This window comes from Taudactylus pleione, unplaced genomic scaffold (genome assembly GCF_031769625.1).
Source record: "Taudactylus pleione unplaced genomic scaffold, aTauple2 ptg000749l, whole genome shotgun sequence".
Lineage (NCBI taxonomy): Eukaryota > Metazoa > Chordata > Amphibia > Anura > Myobatrachidae > Taudactylus > Taudactylus pleione.
The window spans coordinates 1229809-1243096 of NW_028285151.1; the positions used below are offsets into that span (position 1 = coordinate 1229809).

Consider the following 13288-nt stretch of genomic DNA (forward strand, 5'->3'; position numbering starts at 1 on the left):
GGCGGAAGAGAGGGGCGGGGGGAGGCAGGCGGAAGAGAGGGGCGGGGGGAGGCAGGCGGAAGAGAGGGGCGGGGGGAGGCAGGCGGAAGAGAGGGGCGGGGGAGGCAGGCGGAAGAGAGGGGCGGGGGGAGGCAGGCGGAAGAGAGGGGCGGGGGGAGGCAGGCGGAAGAGAGGGGCGGGGGGAGGCAGGCGGAAGAGAGGGGCGGGGGGAGGCAGGCGGAAGAGAGGGGCGGGGGGAGGCAGGCGGAAGAGAGGGCGGGGGGAGGCAGGCGGAAGAGAGGGGCGGGGGGAGGCAGGCGGAAGAGAGGGGCGGGGGAGGCAGGCGAAGAGAGGGCGGGGGAGGCAGGCGGAAGAGAGGGGCGGGGGGAGGCAGGCGGAAGAGAGGGGCGGGGGGAGGCAGGCGGAAGAGAGGGGCGGGGGGAGGCAGGCGGAAGAGAGGGGCGGGGGGAGGCAGGCGGAAGAGAGGGGCGGGGGGAGGCAGGCGGAAGAGAGGGGCGGGGGGAGGCAGGCGGAAGAGAGGGGCGGGGGGAGGCAGGCGGAAGAGAGGGGCGGGGGGAGGCAGGCGGAAGAGAGGGGCGGGGGGAGGCAGGCGGAAGAGAGGGGCGGGGGGAGGCAGGCGGAAGAGAGGGGCGGGGGGAGGCAGGCGGAAGAGAGGGGCGGGGGAGGCAGGCGGAAGAGAGGGGCGGGGGGAGGCAGGCGGAAGAGAGGGGCGGGGGGAGGCAGGCGGAAGAGAGGGGCGGGGGGAGGCAGGCGGAAGAGAGGGGCGGGGGGAGGCAGGCGGAAGAGAGGGGCGGGGGGAGGCAGGCGGAAGAGAGGGGCGGGGGGAGGCAGGCGGAAGAGAGGGGCGGGGGGAGGCAGGCGGAAGAGAGGGGCGGGGGGAGGCAGGCGGAAGAGAGGGGCGGGGGGAGGCAGGCGGAAGAGAGGGGCGGGGGGAGGCAGGCGGAAGAGAGGGGCGGGGGGAGGCAGGCGGAAGAGAGGGGCGGGGGGAGGCAGGCGGAAGAGAGGGGCGGGGGGAGGCAGGCGGAAGAGAGGGGCGGGGGGAGGCAGGCGGAAGAGAGGGGCGGGGGGAGGCAGGCGGAAGAGAGGGGCGGGGGGAGGCAGGCGGAAGAGAGGGGCGGGGGGAGGCAGGCGGAAGAGAGGGGCGGGGGAGGCAGGCGGAAGAGAGGGGCGGGGGGAGGCAGGCGGAAGAGAGGGGCGGGGGGAGGCAGGCGGAAGAGAGGGGCGGGGGGAGGCAGGCGGAAGAGAGGGGCGGGGGGGAGGCAGGCGGAAGAGAGGGGCGGGGGGAGGCAGGCGGAAGAGAGGGGCGGGGGGAGGCAGGCGGAAGAGAGGGGCGGGGGAGGCAGGCGGAAGAGAGGGGCGGGGGGAGGCAGGCGGAAGAGAGGGGCGGGGGGAGGCAGGCGGAAGAGAGGGGCGGGGGGAGGCAGGCGGAAGAGAGGGGCGGGGGAGGCAGGCGGAAGAGAGGGGCGGGGGGAGGGCAGGCGGAAGAGAGGGGCGGGGGGAGGGCAGGAGGAAGAGAGGGGCGGGGGGAGGGCAGGAGGAAGAGAGGGGCGGGGGGAGGGCAGGAGGAAGAGAGGGGCGGGGGAGGGAGGAGGAGAGAGGGGCGGGGGGAGGGAGGAGGAAGAGAGGGGCGGGGGGAGGGAGGAGGAAGAGAGGGGCGGGGGGAGGGAGGAGGAAGAGAGGGGCGGGGGGAGGGAGGAGGAAGAGAGGGGCGGGGGGAGGGAGGAGGAAGAGAGGGGCGGGGAGGAGGAGAAGAGAGGGGCGGGGGAGGGAGAGGAAGAGAGGGGCGGGGGGAGGGAGGAGGAAGAGAGGGGCGGGGGGAGGGAGGAGGAAGAGAGGGGCGGGGGGAGGGAGGAGGAAGAGAGGGGGCGGGGGAGGGAGGAGGAAGAGAGGGGCGGGGGGAGGGAGGAGGAAGAGAGGGGCGGGGGAGGGAGGAGGAAGAGAGGGGCGGGGGAGGGAGGAGGAAGAGAGGGGCGGGGGGGAGGGAGGAGGAAGAGAGAGGGGCGGGGGGAGGGAGGAGGAAGAGAGGGGCGGGGGGGGAGGGAGGAGGAAGAGAGGGGCGGGGGGAGGGAGGAGGAAGAGAGGGGCGGGGGGAGGGAGGAGGAAGAGAGGGGCGGGGGGAGGAGGAGGAGGAAGAGAGGGGCGGGGGGAGGGAGGAGGAAGAGAGGGGCGGGGGGAGGGAGGAGGAAGAGAGGGGCGGGGGGAGGGAGGAGGAAGAGAGGGGCGGGGGGAGGGAGGAGGAAGAGAGGGGCGGGGGGAGGGAGGAGGAAGAGAGGGGCGGGGGGAGGGAGGAGGAAGAGAGGGGCGGGGGGGAGGAGGAGGAGGAGAGAGAGGGGCGGGGGGAGGGAGGAGGAGGAGAGGGGCGGGGGGAGGGAGGAGAAGAGAGGGGCGGGGGGAGGGAGGAGGAAGAGAGGGGCGGGGGGAGGGAGGAGGAAGAGAGGGGCGGGGGGGGAGGGAGGAAGAGAGGGGGGGGGGAGAAGACTCCAAATTCTCTCTTTTCTGTAATCTATGGGCTCAATGCAAATTGCATAGCACGGGAAAGAAGCTCCCGAAGCTATTCATTTCAGCACGCTGTTATGTCGGAGAATGCCCGTCTCGCGCCTTAAACATGGTGTATTAGTCACGAGAACCTGCATTCTCCGACTTAAGTGCATGCAGAAATACTACAAAACTCCAGGAGTTTTGTCGTATTTCTGCCTGCACCCCAGGAGGGGTGCAAGCAGATATCCTTCAGTCAGGCATAACAGCGCGCCAAATTGAATAGTCCGAGAGCTCCTCCACGGCGCTATTCAATTTGCGTAGAATTTAACCCTATGAATAGGTAAGTATACTTTATACTTTTATTTTTTTTGTTATGCAAACACTTTGGGGGGAAACTTGATTGTTTGCGACGGCGGCTGTCAGTGACGGGCAATCAATGTAGAAATTCAATTGTTGCTCCATTTGAGGGCGATAGCCATAAGGCACTAGCATTTCTGCTCCCCACCTCTTGAGATGGCGAGCAGAATTGTGCTATAAGTCTGGATTGGGTGTCCTAACCAGGCCTTTAGACTGGTTTAGCTGTTTTACACGGCTAAACCTGGTCTTTGATGCTACAAGCACAATAATGGGCGTTCAAAAAAAAACAAAAAAAAAAAACTATTGAATTGTTGCAGCAAAAAAAAAAAAAAAAAATAATCAATCAAAATGAACCGCCGTTTTTGAGCCCTATTAGGAGAAGGACGCTATATAAATACCTATTACTACATGCCTTTTAAATCGGCAGGACGTGGCATCCTGCTAAAACAGCCCAACAGGAACGCTATTTTCGCTACTTACAAACCAATAAGTCCATCACTGCAGTGCCCACCCTTCAATGTACTAAAACCCAAGAGTTTCTATTTTACAAAAAATACTTTCCCTAAGCAGAAACGCTGTAATGCTATAATAAAGGCAGAGTAAGCTAGCATGTTAAAAATACCCCGTTTCATTTACTATGACCAGATCTCGAGTAATGTAATGAGTTATTTTAAACACTTTATTTGGTCTCCACTGCATTTTCAAGATGGGTTGGGTACGATATCCCAACACTTGGGATGCCGCTGTCAAACTGACAGTGCATACAATCCTGACAGGGGAACGGTAAGTACTGCTCCCCTGCCCCATTTACCACCTAACCCTCCTTTCCTGCACCCTGATACTAACCCTCCCCACCCACACTCTAACCCTTCTGGTAAGTGCCTACTAAACCCAACCCTCCCCCCTTAGTGCCTCCTCCCGGGATGCCTAAACCTAACTCCCCCCCCACCACAGCTAACATCTACCTGGCCCCGCTATACTTACGTTCGGGATGCCGGCTGTCGGTATTCCAGCGTCTGCATCTCCAGCCACGTCGGGATTCAGTCACCGGTCTCCCCACACTGATCGGGATTCCGGTAGTCGGTATATTAACCGCATCCCTTCAAGACAGTTCACTACTGCCTCACAGTGCTGAGGTCACGAGTTGAACTCCAACCAGGGCCCTATCTGTGTATGGCTCGTATGTTCACAACATGTTTTGGTTTGGGTGCTTCTGTGTCCTCTCACACAACCCCCGAAGAAATACAGGGAGGTTAACTGGCTTCTGACTAAATTAGCCCTATTGTGTGTATGTGTGGGAGGGAGTATAGAATGTAAGCTACACTGGGGTAGGGACAGATGTGAACAGCTATGCAATATTTAGTTGCTATATAAATAACTTAGCTCGACGTGAGTTCTTTGCAGCAACACATTTAAGAGAAGGAAAAAAAAAAAAAGACTAAAAAGGTAAAAGCACAAGTGTTTAAAATGATTGTCTTCCTGAAATGCAACCTTATTAGCCCTAGGTGGTACAGAAGTCATGTCATAACCATTAAAACACTTTGATCTTGGTGGAATAAACAAGTCCAAACAAGGATGACACCATAATATACAGCTAGTTGTCGATCCTCCCACTGCAAAACAGCAGATTCATGTTACTAGAAAAGTGGGATTTGCTTGCTTTCATACAGGCAGGAGAATCCCACCGATCCTGGATTTGCTCCGGCAGCAAAAGAACACGATTGAAACCAGATGACTATCAGAAGACCAGTAATTTCCATGGTTGAAATTCCATTGGACAGTATAATTGTTCCAAAGCAACGTGTACAGTACAGAAATAATATCCAAGCAATAATGAAGGTATGTCTTCTGCACACTGCCCATCATCTTATAACAAAGGAAAGGTGCAAAGTATCATTCAATCTATCAGGCTCATAACGGCTTCCACTTTTACCTGACATTAGGACGCCAGAGAGGAGGTTGTGTGATCCCCATGGACCAAGAGGCAAAGGCATCGATATTGACTCGAAGACTGAGATTTCAGAAATAAGTGAAAATAAAAAAAATTTACCCTGGAAAAGCTGATGAAATACTGGGAATATTACATGTCATAGAAAGGATCTTATAATTAGAGTTCCTGATATTAACACAAATGCCAGATTAGCTCCACATGATGGCTGGATCATTGCTGGCTACACGGGTGGTAGACTCCTAAAAATTAGGTGATCAATCTTATCTACTTTCTCTCAGTTTTCATGGCCTACATTAACAAATCATTCTTAGGGCGGAATTCAATTGTTTTAGCACGCCCGATCTCCCGTCTAAAGTGACGGTGCATCACAAGGCGCTATTCAAATGATGCCAATTATCGCGTTCATAGAGGTTGGGTTTTAGTCATGTAAAACCGCTACACCCGACCAAAGTGCTGGCTGCAACTGCGAAAAAGTGCCGTTCAGGCGCCCAAACGGGTCACTTTCCGCACATTTTGCACCCTGGGGGGTGCGAGTTAAAATGCAGGCAGCTAATCGCACCCAACAGGAGAAACAATTAAATAGCTCCGTTGGGCGCAAACAATTGAATTCTGCCCATATTGTTCTAAATGGGGGAAATTCAATTTGTGCGCTGGCGGCTGTCAGTGATGGGTGCCCAACAGAGCAATTCAAATGTTGCTCTGTTCAGGAGCAATAGGCGCCAGCATTTCTGCTCGCCACCTCCTGAGGTGACAAACAGAAATATGTGATAAGTCCATGGCTTGGGCGCCAAAATTGCTGCATGGGCACCCTAAAAAGGATTTAGACGGGTTTAACAAGACTAATTGGGCATGACAAGCGCTATATTTAAATGGGAGCCCAAAACAGCTGAATAGCTAATTGGGTGCCCTTTAATTACCGAGGCTATAAAAACTACTGAATCTCCCCCCTTCCAGTTTAAAACCGGAATATGTGGATGTACATATTCATTCAGCATCTCACGAATATATGCATGCTTATGTTACTTTGGGCGGAATTCAATTGTTTTCGCGGCCCGGATCTCCCGTCTAAAGTGATGGGAGATTGCGGGCCGCTATTCAATTGTTCCAGCTATTCAAGCTGATCGTACCCAAAGTGGTCGGGTTTAGCCGCGTGAATCGGCTAACCCCGACCAAAGTGCAGGGCGCGATCGCGAAAAGTGCCATTTGGGCGCGAACCAGGTCACTTTTCGCCGATTTCAGCTCTCACCCCTCTGGGGCTGCGAGCCGAAATGAAGTGCTGGCAGCTGACCGCGCCCAACAGGAGCAACAATTAAATAGTAGCTCCGTCGGGCACGGGAAACAATTGCATTCCGCCCAGAATTTTCATACAGGCAGGAGAATCCCACTGATCCTGGTTTTGCTCCGGCAGCAAAAGAACACGATTGAAACCAGATGACTATCAGAAGACCAGTAATATCAGTAGGTATTTGCATCATTGCAAGAGATGCCCAGTGTACACTAGAAGAGAAGAATTACAAGAACAGATGCACTGACTCTGGGCTGGATACACCCAGTAGCGATTTTCACGTCACAGCTCTGTGCACAGTCACACAATCTTCATACCTTAGCTAAGCAGCTTTTTCAACAATAAGAACATATACATAATTTTCATTTTAAAACCACCATACATACTGGCATCACAAGTTATTCACTAACTAGTAAAAGCATGTAAATGGGTATGGTTATGAAACCTATTGGTGCCAATGGTCCTGTACCCACTTAGGAGGTGTGTCCAATTAGCCGCAAAAAAAAAACAAAAAAAAAAAACTGGGATTTTTCGCCAATATATATATTTTTTTTCTCCCTATCCTATTATTTTGGACAAAATAATAGGATATTTCAGCCAAACACACAAGTGACAGCGGGCCGCTATTCAATAGCTGCCATTTTTACGCGTTAATCGCGCCCAAAGTGGTAGTGTTTCGCCGTGTAAAGTAGCTACCCCTGACCAAAGTGCGGGGCGCGACCGCAAAAAGTGATGTTTGGGCGCCCAAACAGGTCACTTTTCGACTCGCACCCCGCTGGGGCTACGAGCTGAAATGGTGCACTGGCAGCTGCTCGCGCCCGACGGGAGCAACAATTGAATTGCTCTGTCGGGCATCGAAGAGGGGGTAGAAACAATTGAATACCGCCTATAGGATCAGTGAACCTATGTGCAGTCGTCGGGCTGCACTTCGGGGCTACTAATTGGGACAGCCCTGGGGCATCCATTAGCGCCCAAAAAATGTTCAGGCTAAATGGATACCGCTGTATGTAAAGCTGCCAGGTACAGTCCCTTCTTTTGGAGTCTGCCTGCTCTACTGGCAAACCTCAATTATCGTTCCATAACAAGAATTGATAAGCACTATGTCAAAGAATGAATTTTGACATTCTGGGGTTTATTCACTTAGCCGCAAATCCCTTTGCAGTGGCCAAGTATGGCTGTATGCCGCACTTACGGCCACAAGGGAGGCAGCATTTCCACGCTGTTACAATGGCAATACACAGGTAATTGAATTGACCCCTCTGTGTCGTTGACCATTTCCTAGAAAAAGTGGGTAGCACATAAATATATCCTTTTTATGGACAGTTTCGTTTTACATCTATAGTGAATGCGTTTTTTTTTTTTGTTTTTTGTTTTTTTTTTTAAATAAATTTCCAAAGAAGAGAGCTTAAAAGCTTTGTTAATTTTCTTCCAGATTATAGGAAAACTAAAGCTTCTGTGAGAGGAGCATGAAAGTAATGCCTTTACAGTGGGCAATTCAATTTTTTGCACAAATGTAGCTCCCGGGCTAAGTAATTTATTACCATGGCTCAAGATAATAAGTAGTGCGGGTCACATCTTTGGGGGGGGGGGGAATTCAATTCAGTGCGATGTAGAATAGCTGCGGAGTTCAAGTCAACGCGCTGTTTGGCGGGCACAGGATTTCTTTTCGCACCACCCTGAGGATGCGAGGAGAAATCCGACAAAAGTGCTGGGCACGCAGCTGTTTGCCGGCTTAGCGCAGCGCTAACAGTCGCGCGCCCAGCACTTTAGTTGGAGAATGCCGGTTACCGCGCCTTAACACCCAGGTTAAGTCGCGAGAACCGGCATTCTCTGACTTACCTGCTTCCCGACAAGGCACACAGCGCATTGAATTGAATAGCTGCAGGAGTGCCCTCCCGCAGCTATTCATCTTTGCTCTGAATTGAATTCCCCTTGTGTTCTGAGACCTTGACAATTTTTATTCAAAATAGCAGCCTATTGACAATCTCCAGAGTGCCATTTGTATTCTCTTAACTAATGGGAATATGAATCTGTTTCATATGCCAAGATTTATTTTTTTTTATACCATCCCACACTCTGTAGTGACAGCTCTGAGGGGTGTGGGACACGTAACGATTTTCTGTCCAACCATCCAACTAGTTGATTGGTTGGAATGAAAATCTGGTAAGGTATGAACGCAAATGACAATCAGCAATTTGCTCCCAAATGCCAGAAAATGGACAAAAACTGTTTGAACAAATTGTTTAGATCAAACATTTAACAAATTTGTCTGACGACCATTTTCATCTGTTTTTTTGGCATTTAGGAGCAAATTGCTGATCATCAGTTACTCCCATACGTTACCAGATTTTCATTCCAACCAATCAACTAGTTGGATGGTTGGACAGAATCTTTACGCGTGTACCCAGCCTTACAATACAGAATATCGTATGGCTGACTTAATACATGTCTCTACACACCCTTTCAGTTTACACACCAACAAGCCATAAACCATTCCTGTGTCATTACAAGGTACACCTCATGCTTTGCATGTAGTCTTTAGTACAACTAGTAAAGCCTTGCATAACATAATAAATGGATATCAGTAGGCATACAACCTCTACATATTCTAAGCTACAGATCCGGTTCAAAGTCCTAATGGAAATCAGCAGAATGATCATGAAAGTCACACTGTAGTCTCAAAATAATTAAAACACTTGCCTCCCCAAATTACTGGCACTGTAAATCCATTCACCCTATATTTAAAGATACATACCCCCCTAATATACTGATGAAAAAAAAAAAAAAAAAAAGCCAAGAATAATTAGATCTGAGCAGCCACAAAAACAAATATGGACACAGCACCAGGTTAGCAGTCATTCAAATTCACACTCTCCATTATGCTGCAAACTGTACCCCCTCCCAACACCTTGCACACAATATGGGAAATGAAGGGATTATGGGAATAATAATGCCAAAATAATATTCATACAGCCATGTTACATACCAAAGCTCCTCCTTCATTAGGATGCATGTAGGAAACAAGGGCAAGCAAAGAACAGAAAGAATGAAAATTAGCATTTTCCCTACAGGGTACACAGACACAACAAGGCAATTTATTATACAGTCTATTTGTAATGTACCATCGTATGGTGCGTGACCATTACCATATAACGATGTACACTTCCCATAATACAAAGCATACATAGGAAAGCACATTGCATACAGAGCTAATGGTTTAGGACGGTAGCCACCCATAAGCCTGATGTTCTGAAATGGGAAAGGAGTGACTGAGCACTGCACGCATGTTCGCCCCTTGTACACGTAGCAGCAGAAAGCAGGCAATACACACTGCTCACAGCCTAAACATATAGAGACAATACTGTACAGTATATATATCACCCATATACAGCCCATCCCCTCTGCAAGCAGCACAGCAATCACGGCCTTATAGGCGAGGAGGACAGTCCCGAGAGGACATTACCGCCGGAGAGGTAACACAGGGCGGACAGATGTTAGCGCTGCTATCTCCCAGCCTCTAGCTAGCAGAAGATGCCGAGCCTGCTGTCCCCAGCGCACCTCTGCCGCACACAGCAGCGCAGCCAGGCTGCACACTGCACATGCCGCTCCTCCAGCTCTGCTCTCAGCTCTCCCTCTCACCTGAATCAATTTTGATTCCTTGTAGCCCTCCTGCGAGGCGCCTTCTGTATCCTGGTGCTGGGTTGGGAGAGGAGGCTGGGTGGCCGCTGGCTGTCCGGGCTCAGGGGTTCACGATGCGATCTCTCCCCGTGCTGCTGCTGCCGCTCCTCCTACTGCTGCTGCTGCTCAATCGCACCGACTTTTCCTCGCGACCGGAAGCGCAGCTCACTCACTGATCCCTCCCGCCGCTCCTAACAGACACTGCAGGCCGCCAATCGGAGGCAGGGAAGGATCAGGCGGGCTATCCTGGCCGGACCTACATAGACGGAAGCTTCCGCGCGGTTAGAAGTCCACTAGGGAGGTAACGTAAAGTAGCTCCCAGTCATTTGGAAGAGTTTTTAGGAGGGTTCTCCTGAGCTTCGTGTGTGCTCACCATGGTTCAACACCATGTCAGATTAAGTGTAATGTGTATTTCCAGCTGTAATGTCACTTAAGTCTACAGTAATATTTCATATGAAATGACCAACAGGGGGCGATATCAGTATAAGCCACACCACTACAGACCTGCAAGCTGCAACAGAACAGTGAGTCCACTCCTATTGTACAGCCATGGCCAAAAGTTTTGAGAATGACACAAGTATTGGTTTTCACAAACTTTTGCTGCTTCAGTGTTTTTAGACCCGTTCTCGCGCCTAAACACCCTGTTTAAGGCGCGAGGGGCAGGAGAACGGGCATTCCCAGACCTAACTAAGCGCAGAATTAAATAGCTTCAGTAGCTCGTTCTCGGCGTTATTCACTTTGCGTTTAATTGAATCGTGCTCAATGACACTTATGAAATGTTTGTAATTTTACTTCAGTATACCATAGTAACATCTGCCAAAAAAGGCTAAAAACACTGACGCAGCAAACTTTGTGAAAACCAATACTTGTGTCATTCTCAAAACTTTTGGCCATGGCTGTACACAGTGGAATCGGTATGATTTACCGCCGGACACCTGCCCGGCGGTTGGAATCCCGACAGCGGCATCCTGGCAGAGGAGGAAATCCCGTTCGTCGAAGGTAAGTATTCTCTAACCTATTTCTAACGCCCTAACCCTCCCTTATGGGAGCCTAACCCTAACCTTCCCCCCAGTGCCTTTAAATTACGAGTACAGCAAGTCCCAGTGGTCAGTGTACGCTGGCAATGTAGTTTTGTTACTTTAGTGGTGTGATTAGGACACAAATTTAAAAAAAAAAATTGCTTGGTGTGCTTAAGTCACAAAGTCCATGCAGCAAAGGTGTATGGGGACACATAGAACTGTACCCCAAGTTTAAGCACATAATCTTAGATACACTCTACTAAAGACATACTTACCAACTTTCTGGCTGAGGGCAGCTAGGTTGGCGCAACAGGGGGTCTGCAATGGTGGGCAGTGTGGGGATATGGCGGCACGATCGCCTCATCACAGCTCCGCCCCCACTATACAATGGCGAGATTACCGTCATTATAAAGTAGAGGGTGGGGCTATGATGACGCGATTCAGTGTGAATTGCATCATCAACAGCCCCCCTCCGGTACTCGGTAAGTGGGCGGCTGCGGGGGGAGGTAGGGTGGGATTTTGCGCAGGTCGTGGGTCATCCGGGAAACTTGCCCTTTCGTGCGGGTGGCCGGGAGCGCCACCCACTTTTCGGGAGCTGTTCTGGGAGAGTAGGCAAGTATGACTAAAGAGTGTCCAGAAGGAACAATTGTAGTATAATAGAGGGTCAAACAGAAATACAATATGGGTCTTATACATTTCACAAATAAAAATATAAAAAAGCCCAAAAAGGTCTACCTAACTTTAGTAGTGCTAATTCTGTATGCTCCATGCTCAGCACGGTACACTGTATAATGAAGAAACATGCATCCCTGGCACATACCTTCTAGCATTTTACCCCATGTATTCGGGGCAAATGCAGCAGACCACCACATACATAAAAAGAAGAGTTTTACATTACCCACAGGTGTGCCCAGCTTTACCGCACTAGACTTTTGTTGAGCACAGCACCTACTCACCATAGTGATGTCATACCTCCCAACTTCCCACGTTTTATGTTTGTTAGGACTGTATGGCATTTAAAAGGCAAAATCAAACCCACCCCCCCCCAGGAGGTGGGGGTTCAGGTACCTGAGATTTGCAGTGTCAGGAAAATTATTCCTGAATCTTCCGTGCAGCCAGTACCCAGCCTAGGTCAGGTCGGGCACACAGCTCATGTACAAGCCAGGGGAGTGCGGGGGATGCAGTTAGCAGAGATGAGCATGTAGTAGCAGCCAGCAGCAGCTCTCTCCCTGGCCACACTACACCCTTTCTCTGTGCACCCGTGAGAATGTACCCTCTGCCTCACCCAAGTAAGTGACCAAGGTATGGCCTTCCTGTGCTTACTTTCAGCAGTGTCTGGAGCATTGTCCCTCAGGCATTGTGCAGGGGAAACTTTCTGCATGGGGCTGGAGGGGAGATGCCAATGGCTGGGTGCCCTGCAGTGTGCCAGTCCCAAGCAGCTCTGCTCTCATCATTGTTCCCTACTGTACACTGTTACTTTGTTAAGTTTGAATTGATGCATTTAACATTGTATACGTATGCAGAGGGAATACATAAACATATACAAAATATATATAATTTAAATAATCCATGTGACCACTAAAAAAAAAAAAAAAAGTAAAGGGACGGATTTAAGAAGGAGGAGTTGCCAGGACAGAAAAGAGGAGGAGTTAGGATAAATTATTAAATCCCCCCCCCAATAGAACAGTCTAGATCCGCCCCTGTTTCTGGAACCGTTGTTAACCTTTATTTCTATTTTTTAATAGACTAATAGGGAGCTACTATTATATAATACAGTAATCAACTTCTGAAATCATGTTTATCTGGATGGAGGCTTACAGTAAAAAAAAACCAGAAATATATATATATATATATAATCGCTTCTGCGAACATTTTTTTATTTGAGATGTTCTAGTTGTATTGCTTTGCATAGGGGCCCTGTCGCGGGAGTGGCCCACGTGATCAGCAGCGCTATACAGACTGGTGGCAGCAGCGCCTTCACCCACCACATTCTACATTGTGTGTACCACCGGGTATACCTCATGGAAGGGATTACCACCCATTGTGGACAGCACAATTGCCAACCACAGGTGCTTTATGATCTTGACCAGCGGCATCTTGCCAGAATTGTCTGTAGTTACAGACAAGCGACGCTAGCTCAAATCACATCCACATTCAATGCAGGAGGTACCATTTGCATATCCAGCAGGTCAGTTCTTTAGCTTCCATGGGATATGGGAGCAGAAGACCCACTAGAGTGCCCCTGTTAACAGTTCGATACTGAACACAGCACCTCACCTGGGTTCGTAACTGGAGGACTGGCAACATGTGGCATGGTCTGATGAGTCACACGGTTTCAGTTGTTTCGGGCTGATAGTATGGGTCAGGTGTTTCGCAGACCCCATGAGGCCATGGACCCCAGTTGTCAACAGGGCACCATGCAGGCCTTGTTGACAACTGGATGGTCCCATAATGGTGTGGGGTGTGTTCACGTGGCATGGGTTGAGTCCGCTGGTCCGCCTGAACACATCATTGACCGGT

The 13288-nt window shown here is 51.1% G+C and overlaps 1 protein-coding gene across 2 annotated transcripts in view; it reads right to left on the reverse strand.

The window, feature by feature from the left end:
• CORO1C (coronin 1C) overlaps nt 1-13288 on the reverse strand; it is a 95810-nt gene that overhangs the window by 64537 nt on the left and 17985 nt on the right. Inside the window, exon 1 of one of the 2 annotated variants that reach the window (XM_088457270.1) lies at nt 9711-9952. The exons of the other annotated variant lie outside the window; for it this stretch is intronic. The gene's annotated coding sequence lies outside the window, so the exon portion shown is untranslated. Of the gene's footprint in view, nt 1-9710; nt 9953-13288 lie in introns of those variants that run through there. 2 annotated transcript variants of the gene reach the window in all.